The sequence below is a fragment of the Loxodonta africana genome, chromosome 17, assembly GCF_030014295.1.
Source record: "Loxodonta africana isolate mLoxAfr1 chromosome 17, mLoxAfr1.hap2, whole genome shotgun sequence".
In the NCBI taxonomy this organism is placed as follows: Eukaryota; Metazoa; Chordata; class Mammalia; order Proboscidea; family Elephantidae; genus Loxodonta; species Loxodonta africana.
Genome location: NC_087358.1, coordinates 52,796,661 through 52,814,075, shown reverse-complemented (window position 1 = coordinate 52,814,075; position 17,415 = coordinate 52,796,661).

The window sequence follows — 17,415 nt, the reverse complement described above, 5'->3', positions numbered from 1 at the left end:
AAGTGAAGTAGCTTTGTAAGGAAATGTCTTAGCTGTAAGGTGAGAACCAGGAAATTAGAGTGTTTTGGTAATAAGAGAAGAATAAGTGCTCCCCAACATTTGTTTTGTGTGTGTTGGGGGGGAGGTCTCACACATAATTATATCCTATGGGGAATAAAATTTGGAGAAACTTGAAGAGTCTACATTTCCTTTTATTTTAGAAAGTTAGAGGTTATGATGATATCTTGTCTCATGATTCCAGAATAATTTTAAAAATCATGTTATATCTTATTTACTGTTTATTGATATATATGAATTTCTTTTCTATCAAGATTTTATTTGTAAATCCTAATTAAGAGTTTGTTCCTTGGTTTGGAAGACTCAAGTTATACTACTAAGCCCACTGCCATTGAGTCGACTCCGACTCATAGCGACCCTATAGGACAGAGTAGAACTGCCCCATAGAGTTTCCAAGGAGCACCTGGCAGATTTAAACTGCCGACTTCTTGGTTAGCAGCTGTAGCACTTAACCACTATCCACCAGGGTTTCTGATTCAAGTTATAAGCATGGCAGATTTCTCAGTGATTCATCATTAGTCATTGGTCATTACAAGCTAGTAAGTATGTGATAAATTTAGTTTACAGGTATAAATGTGGATTGCAATTTTCAACTGCTCTCCTGTGTATCAGCTACATTCTTGCTTTGACCCGCTTCATGAGAAGAAATGGAATCTTTATCGTGGATTTGAAATTTCATTCAAATGAAAAACATTTTTGACAAAAGATTTATTTTCTTGGCTCTTTTATTTTATTTTCCACAACAAGAAGAGTATTATGTGCTTATAAATATTTCAATAAAAAGTAAAAAAAAACTTCACTGGCATCTTTCTCTTACAGCAAATAAAACATTCCTTGCCCTTACCCACAGGCCTCAGAAAAGTTTGAGACGAGCCCTGCCCATCTTCCACAACATCTGTCAGCCTCACAGCTCAATGCTCAGCTTTATCTAGTGACCTTCATACTGATTAGATACAAGAATGTTCTTCACACTGTTAAAATGAATATCACATTAAATCAATAATAGAAGTTGATTGAAGTTTATTCAATATATGATTTGCAAATCAGGGTAACATTTCAACTAGGAATTCCCAAGAGAAAAGATCTTCCAGAGGTTTTATACCCCATGTTATGGACATTGCCATGGAAAAGGTGCCAGAACGGTGTGTTTATATAATAATTTACTCTAAAACACAACTTCTAGGCTGACCTTGGAATTTCTGCTTGTTAAAACTGACTATACGTAGATAATTCTTCAAAAGAGCCCAATGCCTAAGGCAAAATCGTCTTCCTAAACTACTTACTACTGTTTGACTTAAGGTGACTTTAGGAAACCAGTTTTCTCCAGGCTCAAAAGTCAAAAGGAGATCACAGGGCAATAGCCTGGGTGGGTCGCCTCCAGCTCCACAGATCTCAGAAATCTGAATTCTAGATCTAAAACTCTGTTTCTCAATACTTTTTTAACAAAATTAAATATCCTGTAATCATTTTTTCTTATTTTGCCTTTTCCCATTTTAAAATATAATTCACTGGAAATGAGTAAGCAAAAGTTGTGTTTTGCCTATGTTGCTTAGGTTGTGAGAATATATTACAAAAAGCATGGTCATCAAAAGTGATTCGCTGACTAATCTATAAAACATGTGCTTACTTTGAAAAAGTATGAAGTAGTTTCCTTGGTGCTAGAATTTAACCCCCCTTTCTCATCCCAGAATCCTGTGAGGCGTATTCTATTACTCTCTATAAGAGAAACAATAAAGCACCAAAAAAGACATGCAAATGTTCATTCAGGTTTGTTTAAAGTTTGTCAAATGTTTCCTGAACACTGTGATAGATATCGGGTAACAGCAAGAAAAATTTTGGGCTAGGGTAGGATTCGGAAGGAAATTTCATAATATAAATTTTAATTAAAAACCTTTATGAAATAATGAAAGAAATTTTGAAAGAGTTCATTTTATTTTGAATAATAAAGTATATTTTGAAAAACATATTGATTTCCATTACCATTCTTGAAATCATATCAACAGTACCATTTATAGTCGCAGCAACGATATATTGGATGTATAATTTAGAATTCGACATGTAAAATATGGTTGTATGGGCAGAGTTACTGTAAGTTGGAATGGACTCAATGGCAACTAACAACAGCAGCAACATATTAAATATATAAACTTGTGCACTCATGTGCGTGTGTGGTGTGTTCTTGCATCACGTCTCTGATTCTTATGATGACAAATCAAATTACTGTGAGATAATTGAGATTTGAGAGCCACTATCATAGATATCATATTGAAAAAACAAGGAGATAAAATGGATTAACTTTCTACAATCGTTAAGTGAACTTGAGCTTTCTCTAGCTTGTCTAAAATCAAGATTTCAGGAAAATATTTTCATTTTTAGTAAAACTGCTCCTTATAAAACCATTGAATCATTTCATGTTTCATTCCCTAGACACAGAACTTCAGAAAAGTAACAAAATGTCACATTTTAAAATAACACTACTTCTTAAATATTAAAGAAAAATCTGATTTATACTAATTATTAATTTGACTTGAACTTTTTGTACTCTGACAGTTCTATTGTTTGTTTTAATGAATTTTAAATTTTGTGCAAAATGCTAATTTGGAAAGTATATAGTGTTCTTTGTTTATAATGGTAATATTGGTACCCTAGATATTTTGTGTGTGTGTGTGTTTGTGTGTGCGTGAGATGAAATATTTGGTTATTTACTAGTTGTGTTGCCAGCAATGATTTACTCACTGGATAATCTTTCAGAATTTTTTTGTGAATTACATAGCCCCCCTCCCACATTTCTTGGTTTTTAAATAATTGAAATATAACTGAAATTAACAAAATGTTATAATTGACCATTATTAAGATAGCAGACAAACTAACAGAAGGCTCAAGCAGTGCAAAGTGGTTTTCACATATTGATAAGAATAAACAATTTCAACTTGGGCTGGTGGGCAGAATATCCAGTGCAAATGAAGATTTGTTACTTAAGATATTTATAATTTTTCCTTTTCGATCTTATTGAAAACCTATGGTATTTCTAAATTAATAGAGCTGTGACTTATGTTTCTTAATTTGCATAGCTGATCTTACAAACTGCATGTTCAGCATTTTGATATTGTAGTTTTCTCTTTATGGTTATCTGAGGGGAGAGGCACGATCACCATGCTTGTATATTGAAGTTCCGTTGTTCAGGTAAGGTTTCAACAAGATTCTTTTTAGCTTGTTACATTAAACTCTTTTGCTTTATGGTGGCATTTATTTATATATTCAAGCATATATGTATTTATTTAGTTATCTAGTTATTGTTTAATGGTGATTAGGTTAGTACCATTTTTTTCTCAGGTGCCTTTCTCTAATAGACAACAATGTTTCAGAATTTTTACTTGGTGCTCCTTAAGGCAGTAATTGTTTCCCCTTGAACAAGAACTTGACTTGGCAGGAGGGAAGGATGGCAGCGAATACAGTAAAGAATCGTGGAGTATATCTTAGCTTCTCTCTTCTTGCCAAGTCTAGCCGAGACTGAGTATATTGTAGATGCACTCCCAAATCAGAGTAACTGGGGGAGCCAGTTCCAGCTGATAAAAGTGAGGTCAAGAAAGGAAAGAAGGAAACTTGGCAGAAATCTTGGGATCTGGGAAAGCAGGAGTATTCCCTGCGCCTCCAGTGTCCATATTCCATCTCTGTAACATTTAAAAATGCATGTATAGGATTCTATGGGGAAAATATTAAATGACTCAGGAAGCATTAAAAGAAGATGGAAAGAATACACGCTCACTGTACCAAAAAGAATTAGCCAACTTTCAACCACTTCAGGAGGCACCATACGATCAGGAACCAATTGTACTGAAAGAAGAAGTCTGGGCTACTCTGAAGATATTGGCAAAAATCAAGGCTCCAGGAATTGACAGAATACCAACTGAAATGTCTCAACAAATGGATGCAGCACTGGAAGCACTCACTTGTCTCTGCCAAGAAATTTGGAAGACAGCTAGCTACCTGGCCAATGAACTGGAAGAGATCCATATTTATGCCTATTCCCAAGAAAGGTGATCCAACTGAATGCGGAACTTATCAAACAATATCATTAATATCACACGCAAGTATAATTTTGCTAAAGATCATTCAAAAGGGGCTGCGGCAGTATATCAACAGGGAACTGCCAGAAATTCAAGCCTGATTCAGAAGAGTACGTGGAGCCAGGGGTAGCATTGCTGGTGTCATACGGGTCCTGGCTGAAAGCAGAGAATGCCAGAAAGATGTTTACCTGTGTTTTATTGACTATGCAAAGGCATTCGACTGTGTGGATCATAACAAATTATGGTTAACATTGAGAAGAATGGGAATTTCAGAACACTTAATTGTGCTCATGAGGGATCTGTGCATGGATCAAGAGGCAGTTATTCGAACAGAGTGAGGGGATACTGTGTGGTTTAAAGTCAGGAAAGGTATACATCAGGGTTGTATCCTTTCACCACACCTATTCAATCTGTATGCTGAGCAAATAACCTAAAAAGCTAGACTATATGAAGAAGAACGTGGAGTCAGGATTGGAGGAAGACTCAGTAACAACCTGCATTATGCAGATGACACATGCTTACTTGTTGGAAGTGAAGAGGACTTGAACCACTTACTGAAGAAGATCAATGACCACAGTCTTCAGTATGGATCATGCCTCAACATAAAGAAAACAAAAATCTTCACAGCTGGACCAATGAGCAACCTTATGATAAATGGAGAAAAGATTGAAGTTGTCAAGGATTTCATCTTACTTGGTCCACAATCAACACCCATGGAGGCAGCAGTCAAGGAATCAAATGACACATTGCATTGGGCAAATCTGCCGCAAAATACCCCTTTAAAGCGTTAAAAAGCAAAGATGTCACCTTGAAGACTAAGATGAACCTGACCCAAGCCATGGTGTTTTTGATTGTGACATATACATGCAAAAGCTGGACTCAGAATAAGGAAGACTGAAGAAGAATTGAAGCCTTTGAATTGTAGTGTTGGCAAAGAATATTGAATATACCATGGACTAACAAAAGAACGAACAAATTTTGGATGAAGTATGGCCATAATGCTCTTTAGAAGCAAGGATGACGAGACTACATCACACATACTTTGGACATGCTATAAGAAGGGATCAGTCCCTGGAGAAGGACATCTGCTTGGTAGAGAGTCATGGAAAAAGATGAAGACCCTAACGAGATGGATTAACACAGTGGCTGCAACAGTGGGCTCAAGCATAATAACAATTGTGAGGATGGCCCAGGACTGGGCAGTGTTTCATTCTGTTGTACACAGGGTCACTGTAAGTGGGAACCGACTCGACGACAGCAACAACACTGGAATGATAACAAGTGGAAAGTGGTGACTTTCCATTTTCATTTTTCTCGCAGAACATGGAAGAAAGCTCAGGACAGAGAGTAGGAACCACAGAGTCTCAGGGATATTTCTGACTAAAATACGTGTAATTACTAGAAAGTGACAATCATCAACTTCAGTGATTGCTGCACCAACCTATTTCTCTCATTAAATAAAAGTCAATAAAACATCTATCTTTCTCCAGCAGAGTTTGTGTTACAAGAGAATGGACAATCTTGAACTCGTTAAATGAAAAAAGAAAATTCTAAACACTCCACCCTTATAAAACTCAGACTTTTAACTTTTTTTTTTTCAAATATATTTTAGGAGACTTTCTTTGATTAGTGTCTACATACAGATGGATAGATATAGATATCTACATGTATACGGATATGAAAAAAAATCGTCTGTAGTGAAGGGTCAACATTTCTTTTATAATTCCACGTAGTCAAAGGAGTGATGCATAGAAATACCCATGATGTGCTTGGAGAGTAAGAACAATTCCCTCCTACTACTTAGAGCATTTAAGGCACAGCTTGAGTGGGGGGGAAATTCTGATATTTCATGAACAGACTTCACACACAATATCCAATATTAGAAGCAATGTTTGTCTCCTAACACCAATAAGGAGCTAACGGAGCTCACAAGCTCCTTTATAATGGAATGAATGACTCTTGTAATTGGAAGCAAAGCTGCAGATGTAATTCAATTTTTTTTTTAATGCTTACGAATATGTTGCTCATTGTTCCTTGTTTTAGAAGCAACCTTAATTTGCACTGAAAATTCTTTTAGCATATTTTAGTAAGAGTATGTACCTTTTAACATGGATTTTTTTTTTTTTTTTCCAAATGGTGAATGCTTTTCCAGGGAAAGTATTTACTAAATTCCTGAGACCAGCATTATCCCTGCTGCTATAATTAAGGTGCACAGCTTATACCATAACCATAAAAATGTTCACTCTAGAGTCTCATCTCATGGGCAAATTTTTAGCTTACATCATTCCAAAAAAGCTTTGGGGCATATTTTATTTATATAGCATGAATACGGAAATGTGCTCAACATATTTTTAAAACGTTCTCTGCTTGGGTGTCATAAGACAGTTTTTTTTTAAGTTATTTGTCAGGCAAATATTTAAATGAACAATATCAGAGTTCTTATGAGTATATGTTATTGATAGATATATATTTTTTTATTTCTAAAGTGTCCTTTTATTCCTATAGATGACCTCTCTAAATAAAATTATAAATCACCAATCTAGAGAAATTTGGGGAGACTCTAGACAGTTAACTTTCCTTCTCATTCACTCAGACTATTTTCTACATTTTCTTAAGTGAAGTAGAGCTATGCATATAATTGAACAAAATACTATTAATTATAATTTTCTAGTTTATTGATCATTTTTACCATATGCCAGTTATTATTCTTGTCACTTTAACTGTTAACAAGTCTGTCACGATAGCGTTATAAGGGATGGACTATTGTTATTTCCATTTTAAGGATGAGAAAACTGAGGCACAGATTTACTTTCTTGCTTAAATTTGTAGTTAGTAAGTTGCAGAACCAGCATTGGATCTTAGGCTATTTGACTCCAGACCCTGTATTTCTATTAAAAAAAAAAAAGCCTAATCACATTACTGGAAACCATGCTGGTGTAGTGGTTAAGAGCTACGGCTGCAAACCAGAAGGTTGTCAGTTTGAATCCTCTGGGCCAGCTCTACGATAGGGTCACTGTGAGTTAGAATTGACTTTAAGGCAATGGATTCATTTATTTATTTGTCACATTACTAATGCTGGTCAGTCTGATGGGTTGGATTATTGTTTTCCACAATACAGTACTTATTCCTGAAAAATAAAATGTGATTTTCAGCTCTAGAATTTTCTGTGTATAACCTCCTGATTCCTATTTTCCAAATATATTTATCCCTGTTGAGTATAACATTGTTAAAGTTAGCTTAAATTATCTAATTGAATCTTCTAAAGTCCTTAATTTAGACACTGGCACACCGTCAGGAAGACTATGAATCTATAACCCAGGAACTCGTCTATCTGTGCAATTATCTTTTTAATTTGACCCAGCAGAGGGGGTATCAGAATATAACAGATGTGAGAAGAATTGCAGTTATTTTATGTCTTCTTTCTAAATGGAACCAAGTTAAACACAAGAAAGGCTTTGTTCCTAATCACTTTTAATAACCTTTGGTTGTTCTTTGACAGAGAAGAAAACAGCTGAAAATATGAATCAGTTAAGAAGCAACAGTCAAAAATTCTAGGAAAACTCCCTTAACATTCCTATTGTGCTTGTTTGAGATTTTCCAGTTTATTTCTGTTGTGTAGGATTTCTTAAATAATGCAAAATCTTATACTTGTCCAAGTCAAAGGCCATCTGTTGAATCAGTGTCTTTCACTTGTGCAGCTGATGCCATAATTGTAGCCTTCTAAGACAGTCAGAGAAACCCTGGTGGCATACTGGTTAAGAGCTATAGCTGCTATCAAAAAGGTCAGCAGTTTGAATCCACCAGGAGCCCTCTGGGAACTCTATGGGGCAGTCCTACTCTGTCCTATCCTGTGCTATGAGTTAGGATTGAATCGACCGCAACGGGTTTTGTTATTTTTTTGTTTTTGTTTTTGTTTTTGGAAAATAGTGGCTTAATGATCAGCTGCTAACCAAAAGGTTGACAGTTGGAACCCACTAGCTGCTCCACGGGAGAAAGACGTGGCTGTCGGTTTCTGTGAAGATTACAGAACCGTGGGGCGGTTCTACTCTGTCCTATAGGGTCACTATGAATTGGTATCAACTCAATGGTAATGGGTTTGGTTGGGCTAGGACAGTCTTGAAATCCAGTGCCTTCCTCCTTCCTTGCAGTCTGCCTCCCTGATCCCTGCTGTGAGGACTTGTAAAGAGAGCAGGAGACAGCAATATTCTTGTCTTCTTGGTGATTAGCGTGTAGGAAAGCAAGTAAATGCATATTCACCGCGTGCATAGTTCATGGAGTGATGAGAACAATAGGAGCCTCAGAGGGAATGATTGTTTCACAACAAGGAACTCATGCATTTCAAATTGCTCGACACCTGGGCTTGAAATAAGTCCATACTCCTGTTGGTAAATGCTACGGCTGCAGTACTGGCAAGTAGAATGACAGCTTGAAGGGGCATTCACAAAGTCATACAGCACGTTAATTCTGGTAATGCGTCTTTTTTTTTTTTCCTCCCTGATTGGCATTCTTACAAGAAAGACATTGGCCATATGTTCTGGATCTGCATCTGTTTGTCTGGCAATGCGGACAGAGATGCTGCAATGAGTTTATGGATTTTAACTCTTATTATTTCTGCTTGTACAGGTATATTTTGCCCAGAATGTAGAAAACACTGAGTCTACCTGGAATAGGATTTCCTTCATGTCTCTCATTAAGCTATACTATTACTCATATTCTTTTATTTTTCTGTTACCTTTTTATTTGATTATCTATGCTGCTTGGCCCTTGCCTTAGGTAAGATTACAGACTGAAATGCAAGAAGGATAAAAGTCTGATTGCTTCTTTCTATGAACAAACATGGTTTTCAATAGATATATGGGTTACACGGATCACTATTTAAAAAACACATTAACCATCTCTTTATTCTCCTCTTTTTTATTGCTATTGATTCATATATATATACACAGATTCATGCAGATACACCGAAAATATATAGATTCAGTGTTCTGCACTCTGCCCTCCCATCCCAATTATCCTCAACTTACATCCTGTACACTGTGTATTTAAGGTTTATTTTGGAACTTTTCAGTTGCAGCTACACACATTATATTTGCAGTTACTGGGAAAGAGGGAGTTGAATCAGTTAATCACAGGTCTGGAAAAAAGAAAAAAAAAAGTGATTGTTCTTTAGAAACCTTAGAGAAAATCTGACAGCACACTGTAGCCATTCATATCACTTTTTTGAAAACAAGCCTTGTCTTTAATCTGTTATTTGGTTTCAAATCTGCTCTTGATCTGTTATTCACTTTGAAATTCAAACTTTGTTCAGACATTCACTTCAGCCATATATTGTAAAATTGCACCCACAGTTGAGAAAGATGGGGGTTTGCATTTTCTTAATTTCTCAGATTGAAGAAGTAGATAGAAACTTCCAACATGTCAAACTTCTCTCAGCTAGCTCCAGCTCCAAGAAGGAGCTAATTTCGATTCGAGATTGTTGTTGTTTTAAGGTGCCATTGAATCGGTTCCATCTCATAGTGATCCTATGCACAACAGAAGGAAACATTGCCTGGTCCTGTGCCATCCTTAAAATTGTTGTTATGCTTGAGCTCATCGTTGAAGCCACTATGTCAATCCACCTTGTTGAGGGTCTTCCTCTTTTCCGCTGACGCTGTACTTTGCCAAGCATGATGTCCTTCTCCAGGAGCTGATCCCTCCTGACAACATGTCCAAAGTATGTAAGATGCAGTCTCGCCATCCTTGCTTCTAAGGAGCATTCTGGTTGTACTTATTCTAAGACAGGTTTGTTCGTTCTTTGGAAGTCCATGGTACATTCAACATTCTTCACCAACACCACAATTCAAAGGTGTCAATTCTTCTTCAGCCTTCCCTATTCATTGTCCAGCTTTCACATGCATATGATGCCATTGAAAATACCATGGCTTGGGTCAGGCGCACCTTAGTCTTCAAGGTGACCTCTTTTCTCTTCAACACTTTGAAAAGGTCCTTTGCAGCAGATTTACCCAATGCAATGTGTCTTTTGATTTCTTGACTGCTGCTTCCATGGCTGTTGATTGTGGATCCGAGTAAAATGAAATCCTTAACAACTTCAATCTTTTCTCCGTTTATCATGATGTTGCTCACAGGTCCAGTTGTGAGGATTTTTGTTTTCTTTGTGTTGAGGTACAATCTATCCTGAAGGCTGTGGTCTTTGATCTTCATTAGTAAGTGCTTCAAGTCCTTTTCACTTTCAGCAAGCAAGGTTGTGTCATCTGCATAATGCAGGTTGTTATTGAGTCTTCCTCCAATCCTGATGCCCCATTCTTCTTCATATAGTCCACCTCCTCAGATTATTTGCTCAGCATACAGATTGAATAGCTATGGAGAAAGAATACAAGCCTGACGCACACCTTTCCTGACTTTAAACCAATCGGCATCCCCTTGTTCTCTCTGAACAACTGCCTCTTGATCTATGTAAAGGTTGCTCATGAGCACAATTAAGTGTTCTGGAATTCCCATTCTTCTCAATGTTATCCATAATTTGTTTTGATCCACACAGCCGAATGCCTTTGCATAGTCAATAAAACACAGGTAAACATCCTTCTGCTATTCTCTGCTTTCAGCCAGGATCCATCTGACATCAGCAATGATATCCCTGGTTCCACGTCCTCTTCTGAAACTGTCCTGAATTTCTGGAATTTCCCTGTCGATATACTGCTGCAGCTGTTTTTGAATGATCTTCAGCAAAAGTTTGCTTGTGTGTGATACTAATGATTTTGTTCAATAATTTCCACATTCGGTTGGATCACCTTTTTTGGAAATACGCATAAATACAGATCTCTTCCAGTCAGTTGACCAGGATATTGTCTTCCATATTTCCTGATACTGAAACATAAATTTAATTTTGTTATTATTAGCTATGTACATTAGCAATACAAACTAATAACTAACAAAATATTGAAATGTTTCCCAGCATTTCTTTCAATAAGTGGCAAAGTTCTCGGTGGCTAGTACCCTATTTTTTGTGTTGGTGTATCCAACCGAGCATTCAATGAATAGAATATATTTTTTTAACTGCCTGAAAACTGTTGAGTTGAAGAAGTGATATAAAACAATGAAGAAGTCCAGCAAAACATCATCTTTATTAGGACAATGGCTCAGCTGAGGACATAGCTCAATGTGACAACCAGGTGGGCCTGCTTCCTCAATGCCATAATCACCTACACAGGCTTTGGGGCACTGAAAGAAGCTGGTCTCTCTCCTGCTGAGCTGATCCCTTAAAACAAGAGCAGCTGAAGGTATCTTTGGGACTGGCTTGCACCTTATTCTTTCCAAATTTTCCAGTCAATAAATCACTTTACTTCCTTAAAGTGACAATAAAATTATCACTTTAACTTTACTCAGAGATAATATAAGTAAAGGCACAAAGAGATGCCAGAGTACCACTAGGAAAAATTTATTTTCATGGAAACCGTAGGTGATGAAAGGTATTCCTTTCTAACACTATGCAAAAGTTCTTTTTTCATGGATTTAAAAAGTTAAAATTCAAATCATCTCATAAGCGTTCTTAAAAATTGTGAGTGAATGGATCTCAAATCATATGGTATTGATTTCAAAAGTATCTGTGATAAATGCCTTTGGGTTCTCATAAAGCACTCAGTATTACTTCTATGTTCTACTTTAACTGTGGAGGAACTTTCACTACAAAGTGTTGTCAGAGCATGAATTAAAGTTTCCCATTGGCAAGTGGTGATTAATTCTGGCTATCTTAAATGCATTTCAGTTATAGTCCAGTTATTCTCACACAGAAACCACAGTACTTAATATTCTTTTATTTTTAAACAGAATTTACTGTTTTACTTGATTTATGATAAATGATATTATTGACCAGCCTTGAAAGAATTTAACCCACTTGTAATAAAGTTTCAGATTTAAATAGTAATGGTGGACTTTAATTATTGGTATCTTTAAAAGTATTCATGCATTTTTAGCCAAATGCCTTTATTGTGACATCAGAGGAAGATGAGAAAGTAATGATAGTTGGATTTAAATATTTAATTTATCTAATTCACATAAGTGATGAGGAAATTAGCCCAAATCTAATTAGATTTATAGTATAGATTTTTCTTAATGTATCTTGTCACTAGGTGACCTGGTCAGATAATACCTAGACTCATTTAAAATATTTATTGTTATTCTCTTTCTCCCCCATTATTATCTCTTTCTGTATCCAATCTCTGTGTAGAGTATCCTGATTTTTAAATATGTTTTACTCATAGTTTTCTTAATGAATGTTTACAATAAGCATATACTTTAATGTTTTGGGGCATATTTCAGTAAAAGTGACATGTGTAATCTGAAGGCAGTTCATAGGTGATTATCATACCCTTCACCATCACTATTAAGAAGCTGTTCTGTTACTTAAACTCCCATCTGATTTAACATCCTTCTCTTCTCAGCCAGATCAGTCAATCATTTCAACACCGCTGCTACTAAAATCTCCTGTTCTCTCACTCCTAAAATCATCTATCCATTCATCCTGCTAATGTCTACTCTTGGATTAACTCCAATATTGTTCTTAAACTCACAAGTGTTGCTTAGCCCTCAAGCCTGATTTGAAATATTATCTCTTCAATAGAGTATTTTTCAACTTCTAGTGTTACAGTTTTTGATAGCACCCATGTGCACTAGGTTCAGACTGCTGCTTTCTTGCTTGCTTTCTCACATTTCGCATTAACCTAAGTGAATAAATGTCCTATGCTTATTGGTAAATTTAATCCCATCCCTTGGGAAGGAAGAATCTCACATTTCCAGCTCAGAACATACCCTCACAACCACCACTGCACACATTCACAGACAACTAAGAAAGTCAGTCTTGATGGTTAAGGTTTTTCTAAATATCTAAGTTTTTGGAAGCATGTATATGTTTATAAGATCAAGTACAATAATACTAATCTGCACCATTTATTCAGTACCTGTTGTATGATATCAGTGAGTCCCTGGGTGGTTCAAATGGTTAAGTGCTTGACTAATAGCTAAAAGGTTGATGGTTCAAATTCATCCAGAGGCTTCTTGGAAGATAGGCCTAGTGATATATGTTTCTGAAAGGTCACGGCCTTGAAAACCCTATGGAGCAGTTCTACTTTACACGTATGAGGTCACCGTGAGTTAGAATCAACTCGCTGACAACTAACACCATATGACATCATGGTACTAGTCAGTTTAATATTTCAGTTGATACTTGCAAACACTTGCACATTTTGTATCTCTTATTGTTTTTCAAGGCTCATAAAGTTTTAAAAAGTAGGGGCGCTGGGCTAAGATGGCAGAGTAGTCAGATGCTTTCTGAGGTCCTTCTTACAACAAAGGCCAAAAAAAAAAAAAAAAGTGAATCGATTATGTATGACAATCTAGGAGCCCTGAACATCAGAGGGAAAGTTGAAGAATAGGACTGAGTGGCAGGGGGAGGGAGAGATGGTTCAGAAGCAGTGAGGAGTTGTCAGACCTGACCTGGCAAGAACCAGTATCCTGCAGGCTGGATCCACTGGTGTGATAGCGGTGAGGCAAGCAGTGGCATTCAGGACACATTTTCCACATTGAGAGAGATCCAGCGGTGAAGAGTCCACTCGTGCCCCCAAACTCAGTGAAAAGTGGCGCTCAATCAACAAAGTACATGCATCTAACCTACTGTGTGGATCAAAAAGTTCTTTCCCATTTACCTCCCCCCTTTCCACTCTGCACTGGGTCCAAGTAGGCTTCAGAGATTGCCACATCCCCTGGGCTGCAAGTACTACCCATCACATGTCCTGAGCCGTTCTCCTGGCCTTGGAGAAGGAACAAATTAACAAACAGGGAAAAAATAATCCGCTGGCTCCCCTAAGTGAGGAACTCAGTGCAGAAACAGCTCCTTTGCCTAGGCACAGGCATAAGAGGTTCATGGATTTTGAAGTCCTTTCAACCATGCATAGAACAGTGTGCACCCATTTCAACAGCATAGGCCCTCCTTAGCACAGTACAACAGGGTATATACCTGATGTCTAACCTCAACAGTATCAGCAATATGGTGGAGAAGTAGGTTTCGTGATATTTGATACTGTTAAGCAGAGTCCTCACCTACCCACATCAGGGGCCTGAGGACTGCTGGCTCCACCCACACCACTTAGCCACATCACTTAGCCACTCATGACAGCCACTTAGCCAAGAATAAGTGATGCATCCCAGTTCTTACAGCCAGCAGCACTGAGTGCCCACAGTCCAGCTGCAAAACCCACCCACCTATGCACTCTAGGGAACAGGGACATGCTTTCCTCACAGACACTCAGGTGAGGCTGTCAGTCACCTGCCTTGCTCAGCATGTGACCCTGCAGCCAGCCTCCTGTGCCAACACCAATATCCCCTGCCCATCTAGGACTGTACATGAGAGCCTATACCACACACTTGGTGACCGACTATGTAGACGCCTGAGCTGCACACACACAAGAACAGTGAATAGACTCCTGGGCTCACATATCTAGTAACCATCCAGTGACAGGATGTTAGCAAGTCAAAGGTACCAATAATCAAACCAGCTCATAAGAGCAGCCTATTTGGGTATACCAAAACAAAACAAAACAAGGTGCAAGGACACAGTAAGCAAACATAAATAAATATGATAACTTATTGATGGCTCAGAGACAGTAGTCAATATCAAATCACATAAAGAGGCAGGCCATGATGGCTTCAGCAATCTCCCAAAATAAAGAGTTAAGAAATCTTCCAGATGAAGGTAACTTCCTGTAATTACTGAAGATAGAATACAAAAGATTAATATACAGAACTCTTCAAGAGATTATGAAGGAAATCAGGCGAAACACAGAACAAGCCAAGTAACACACAGACAAAGGAATAGAGGAGCTTAAGAAGATTAGAGAAGAGCATAAGGATGAATTTAACAGGCTGCAAGAATCCATAGAGAGACAACTAACAGAAATCCAGAAGATTAATCATAAAATCTCAGAATTAGACAACTCAGTAGAAAGTTATAGGAGCAGAATTGATCAAGTAAGTCAGAGTTAGTGAGAATGAAGCTAAAACACTTCACACCAACATATCCGAGGGAAAATTAGATTAAAAAAATTAAAAAAAATGAAGAAACCCTAAGAATTGTGTGGGGCTCTATCAAAAGGAATAACCTACAAGTGATTGTAGTGCCAGAATAAGGGGGGATAACAGAAAATACAAAGAGAATTGTTGGACATTTATTGGCAGAAAACTTCCCAGATATCGTGAAAGACGAGAAGATATCTATCCATGATGCTTATTGAAACCCACAAAAGGTAGATACCAAAAGAAAGTAGATAATCAAACTCGTCAAAACTAAAAATAGAGAATTTTAAGAATAGCTAGGGATAATCAAAGAGTCATCTACTAAGGTGAGTCAATAAAACTAAGCTCGGACTACTCAGCAGAAATCATGCAGGCAAGAAGGCAATGGGATGACATATATAAAGCATTGAAGGAAGAAAATTTCCAGCCAAGAATTATATATCCAGCAAAACTACCTCTCAATTATGACGGTGAAATTAAGACATTTCCAGAGAAATAGAAGTTTAAAGAATACACAAAAACCAAACCAATATTACAAGAAATACTAAAGGGAATACTTCAGTTAGAAAATCAATAACATCAGATAACAGCCCAAGACTAGAATACAGGACAAAACAACCTGATATAAACTCAGATAGGGAAATAAGAAAAATAAATCAAAGCTAAAACCCTGAAACAGGGAAACAGAGATGTCATTATGTAAGAGATGATGACATTAAAACAAAAAAGAGGGGCTAAAAAACATAGTCACAGATCTTTCTTATGGAGAGGAAGTCAAAGCAATAAAAAGAAATAAAAGACTGTTTTAAACTTAGAAAGACATAAATACTGAGGTAACCACAAAGAAAATTAAGGATCCTACAAATAAAAATAAAAAACAAAAAAAACATGAAGACTCAGCAAATACAAAATCAACAAGATGAAAAGAAAATTCATAAAGAAAAATGACTCAGCACAGAAAATTAAGTGAAACAAAGAAACTGTCAACAACACACACAAAAAAAGACATCAAAATGACAGCACTAAACTCATACCTGTCAATAATTACACTAAATGTAAATGGACTAAATGCACCAATAAAGAGACAGGGAGTGGCAGAATGGATAAAAAACATGATCCGTCTATATGCTGCCTACAAGAGACATGGCTTTAACTTAAAGGCACAAACAAACTAAAACTCAAAGGATGAGAAAATATATATATCAAGCAAACAACAATCAAAAAAGAGGAGGATTGGCAATATTAATTTCTGACAAAATAGATTTTAAAGTTAAATCCACCACAAGAGAATAAGGAAGGACACTATATAATGATTAAAGGTCAATACACCAAGAAGATATAATCATATTAAATATTTCATACCCAATGACAGGGCTTCAAAATACATAAAACAAACTCTAACAGCATTGAAAAGAGATAGACTGCTTCAAAATAATGGTAGGAGACTTCAACCCACCACTTTCAGTGAAGGACAGAACTTCCAGAAAGAAGCTCAATAAAGACATGGAAACTCTAAATGCCACAATCAACCAACTTGACTTGATAGACATATACACAGCACTCCACTCAACAGCATCCAAGTATGCTTTCTTTTCCAATGCATGTGGAACAGTCTCCAAAATAGACCACATATTAGGCCATAAAGCAAGCCTTAACAGAATCCAAAGCGTAAAATATAACAAAGAATCTTTTCTGACCATAAAGCCATAAGAGTAGAAATCAAAAACAGAAGAAGCAAGGGAAAAAAAAAATCAAACACATAGAAACTGAACAACACCTTGCTCAAAAACTACTGGGTTATAGAAAAAATTAAGGACAGAATAAAGAAATTCACAGAATCAAATGAGAATGAAAACACATCCTACCTGAACCTTTGGGACACAGCAGAAGCAGTGCTCAGATGTCAATTTATAGCAATAAATGAACACATCCAAAAAGAAGAAACAAAATCAAAATATTAATTCTAAAACTTGAACAAACAGAATGCAGCAAAAGAAGCCCTCAAGCACCAGAAGAAATCAAATAAAAATTAGAGCAGAAGTAAATGAAATAGAGAATAGAAAAACAATTGAAAGAGTTAACAAGACCAAAAGTTGGCTTTTTGAAAAGATCAAAAAACTGATAAACCATTGGCCAGACTGACAAAAGAAAAACAGGAAAGGAAGAAAATAACCTGAATAAGAAATGAGATGGGTGATATCAAAACAGACCTAAATGAAATTAAAAG